Genomic DNA, 5,136 nt, shown 5'->3' on the forward strand with positions numbered 1-5,136 from the left:
CCATGACCTCCATTCTAGCTCCACCCCCACCATGACTCTCCATTCTGGCTCCACCCCCTCCATGACTCTCCATTCTAGCTCCATCCCCCTATATGACTATCCATTCTGGCTCCACCCCTACCATGACTCTACATTCTAGCTCCACCCACACCGTGACTCTCCATTCTAGCTCCACCCACACCATGACTCTCCATTCTAGCTCCACCCCCCTATATGACTTTCCATTCTAGCTCCACCCCCACCATGACTCTCCATTCTAGCTCAACCCCCTCCATGACTCTCCATTCTAGCTCCACCCACACCATGACTCTCCATCCTAGCTCCACCTCCCTCTATGACTCTCCATTCTAGCTCCACACCCTCCATGACTCTCCATTCTAGCTCCACCCACACCATGACCCTCCATTCTAGCTCCACCCACACCGTGACTCTCCATTCTAGCTCCACCCACACCATGACTCTCCATTCTAGCTCCACCCCCACCATGACTCGCCATTCTAGCTCCACCCACACCGTGGCTCTCCATACTAGCTCCACCCCCTCTATGACTCTCCATTCTAGTTCCACCCCCTCTATGACTCTCCATACTAGCTCCACCCCCCACCATGACTCTCCATTATGGCTCCACCCCCCCTCCATGACTCTCCATTCTAGCTCCACCCCCTCCATGACTCTATATTCTACCTCCACCCACACCATGACTCTCCATTCTAGCTCCACCCACACCGTGACTCTCCATTCTAGCTCCACCCCCCTCTATGACTCTCCATTCTAGCTCCACCCCCTGCATAACTCTCCATTCTGGCTCCACCCCCACCATGACTCTCCATTCTGGCTCCACCCCCACCATGACTCGCCATTCTAGCTCCACCCACACCGTGACTCTCCATTCTAGCTCCAACCCCCTCTATGACTCTCCATTCTAGCTCCAACCCCCTCTATGACTCTCCATTCTAGCTCCACCCACCACCATGATCTCCATTCTAGCTCCACCCACCACCATGATCTCCATTCTGGCTCCACCCCCCCTCCATGACTCTCCATTCTGGCTCCACCCCCTCCATGACTCTCCATTCCGGCTCCATCCCCACAATGACTCTCCATTCTAGCTCCACCCCCTCCAACACTCTACATTCTAGCTCCACCCCCTCTATGACTCTCCATTCGAGCTCCACCCCCTCTATGACTATCCATTCTAGCTCCACCCACACTGTGACTCTCCATTCTAGCTCCACCCCCTCCATGACTCTCCATTCTAGCTCCACCCCCACCATGACTCTCCATTCTAGCTCCACCTCCCTCTATGACTCTCCATTCTAGCTCCACCCCCTCCATGACTCTCCATTCTGGCTCCACCCCATCCATGACTCTACATTCTAGCTCCACCCCCACCATGATCCTCCATTCTAGCTCCACTCCCTGTATGACTCTCCATTCTAGATCCACCCCCTCCATGACTCTACATTCTAGCTCCACCCCATCCATGACTCTACATTCTAGCTCCACCCACACCATGACTCTCCATTCTAGCTCCACCCCCACCATGACTCTCCATTCTGGCTCCACCCCCACCATGACTCGCCATTCTAGCTCCACCCACACCGTGACTCTCCATTCTAGCTCCAACCCCCTCTATGACTCTCCATTCTAGCTCCACCCCCTCTATGACTCTCCATTCTAGCTCCACCCACCACCATGATCTCCATTCTGGCTCCACCCCCCCTCCATTACTCTCCATTCTGGCTCCACCCCCCCTCCATGACTGTCCATTCTAGCTCCACCCCCTCCATGACTCTCCATTCAGGCTCCACCCCCACCATGACTCTCTACTCTAGCTCCACCCAAACCATGACTCTCCATTCTAGCTCCACCCCCTCTGTGACTCTCCATTCTAGCTCCACCCCCCTCTATGACTCTCCATTCTAGCTCCACCCCCTGCATGACTCTCCATTCTAGCTCCACCCCCACCATGACTCTCCATTCTGGCTCCACCCTGACCATGACTCGCCATTCTAGCTCCACCCACACCGTGACTCTCCATTCTAACTCCAACCCCCTCTATGACTCTCCATTCTAGCTCGACCCCCTCTATGACTCTCCATTCTAGCTCCACCCACCACCATGATCTCCATTCTGGCTCCACCCCGCCTCCATGACTCTCCATTCTGGCTCCACCCCCTCCATGACTCTCCAGTCCGGCTCCATCCCCACAATGACTCTCCATTCTAGCTCCACCCCCTCCAACACACTACTTTCTAGCTCCACCCCCTCTATGACTTTCCATTCGAGCTCCACCCCCTCTATGACTATCCATTCTAGTTCCACCAACACCGTGACTCTCTATTCTAGCTCCACCCCCTCTATGACTCTCCATTCGTGCTCCACCCCCTCTACGACAATCCATTCTAGCTCCACCCACACTGTGACTCTCCATTCTAGCTCCACCCCCTCCATGACTCTCCATTCTAGCTCCACCCCCATCATGACTCTCCATTCTAGCTCCACCTCCCTCTATGACTCTCCATTCTAGCTCCACTCCCTGTATGACTCTCCATTCTGGCTCCACCCCCTGCATGACTCTACATTCTAGCTCCACCCCATCCATGACTCTACATTCTAGCTCCACCCACACCATGACTCTCCATTCTAGCTCCACCCACACCGTGACTCTCCATTCTAGCTCCACCCACACCATGACTCTCAATTCTAGCTCCACCGCCTATATGACTCTCTATTCTAGCTCCACCCCCTCTATGACTGTCCATTCTAGCTCCACCCACACCATGACACTCCATTCTAGCTCCACCCCCTCCATGACACTCCATTCTAGCTCCACCCATATCATGACTCTCCATCCTAGCTCCACCCACACCATGACTTTCCATTCTAGCTCCACCCCCTCCATGACCCTCCATTCTAGCTCCACCCACACCATGACACTCCATTCTAGCTCCACCCACACCAGGACTGTCCATTCTGGCTCCACCCACACCATGATTCTCCATTCTAGCTCAACCACCCTCAATGACTCTCAATTCTGGCTCCACCCCCACCATGACTCTACATTCTAGCTCCACCCCTTCTATGACTTTCATTCTAGCTCCACCCCCACCATGACCCTCCATTCTAGCTCCACCCACACTATAACTCTACATTCTAGCTCCACCCACACCATGACTCTCACTTCTAGCTCCACCCACACCATGACTCTCAATTCTGGCTCCACCCCCTCTATGACTCTCCATTCTAGCTCCACCCCTCCATAACTTTCATTCTAGCTCCACCCACACCATGACTCTCCATTCTAGCTCCACCCCCTCAATTACTCTCCATTCTAGCTCCACCCCCTCTATGACTCTACATTCTAGCTCCACCCCATCCATGACTCTCCATTCTAGCTCCACCCACACCATGACTCTCCATTCTAGATCCACCCACACCATGACTGTGCATTCTGGCTGCACCCACACCATGACTCTCCATTCTAGCTCCACCACACTCAATGACTCTCAATTCTGGCTCCACCCCCACCATGACTCTCCATTCTAGCTCCACCCCCTCTATGACTTTCATTCTAGCTCCACCTCCACCATGACCCTCCATTCTAGCTCCACCCACACTATGACTATACATTCTAGCTCCACCCCCTCCATGACTCTACATTCTAGCTCCACCCATACCATGGCTCTCCATTCTAGCTCCACCCACACCATGACTCTCCATTCTAGCTCCACCCCCACCATGACTCTCCATTCTAGCTCCAACCCCTCTATGACTTTCCATTCTAGCTCCACCCACACCATGACTCTCCATTCTAGCTACACCCCCTCTATGACTCTACATTGTAGCTCCACCCCCTCCATGATTCTATATTCTAGCTCCACCCACACCATGACTCTCCATTCTGGCTCCACACCCTCTATGACTCTCCATTCTACCTCCACCCCCTCCATGACTCTACATTCTAGCTCCACCCACACCATGACTCTCCATTCTAGCTCTACCCGCGCCATGACTCTCCATTCTAGCTCCACCCCCTCCATGACTCTACATTCTAGCTCCACCCCCTCCATGACTCTATATTGTAGCTCCACCCCGTCTATGACTTTCATTCTAGCTCCACCCACACCATGACTCTCCATTCTAGCTCCACCCCCTCCATGAATCTCCATTCTTGCTCCACCTGCACCATGACTCTCCATTCTAGCTCCACTCCCCTCTGTGACTCTGCATTCTAGCTTCACCCCCTGCATGACTCTCCATTCTGGCTCCACCCCCTCCATGACTCTCCATTCTGGCTCCACCCACACCATGACTCTCCATTCTGGCTCCACCCCCCCTCCATGACACTTCATTCTAGCTCCACCCCCTGCATGACTCTCCATTCTAGCTCCACCCACACCATGACTCTCCATTCTAGCTCCACCCCCTCCATGACTCTCCATTCTAGCTCCACCCACACAATGACTCTCCATTCTGGCTCCACCCACACCCTGACTCTCCATTCTAGCTCCACCCCCCTCTGTGACTCTCTATTCTAGCTCCACCCCCTGCATGAATCTCCATTCTGGCTCCACCCCCCTCCATGACTCTTCATTCTGGCTCCACCCACACCATGACTCTCCACTCTAGGTCCACCCCCTCCATGACTCCCCATTCTAGCTCCACCCCCTGCATGACTCTCCATTCTAGCTCCACCCCCTCCATGACTCTCCATTCTAGCTCCACCCCCTCTATTACTTTCCATTCTAGCTCCACCCACACAATGACTCTCCATTCTAGCTCTACCTACACCATGACTCTCCATTCTAGCTCCACCCCACTCTGTGACTCTCCATTCTAGCTCCACCCCCTCCATGACTCTCCATTCTAGCTCCACCCACACAATGACTCTCCATTCTAGCTCTACCTACACCATGACTCTCCATTCTAGCTCCACCCACACCATGACTCTCCATTCTAGCTCCACCCCCTGCATGACTCTCCATTCTGGCTCCACCCCCCTCCATGACTCTCCATTCTGCCTCCACTCACACCATGACTCTCCATTCTAGCTCCACCCCCTCCATGACTCTCCACTCTAGCTCCACCCACACCATGACTCTCCATTCTAGTTCCACCCCCACCATGACTCTC

Source organism: Mastomys coucha, unplaced genomic scaffold, assembly GCF_008632895.1.
Source record: "Mastomys coucha isolate ucsf_1 unplaced genomic scaffold, UCSF_Mcou_1 pScaffold22, whole genome shotgun sequence".
NCBI lineage: Eukaryota > Metazoa > Chordata > Mammalia > Rodentia > Muridae > Mastomys > Mastomys coucha.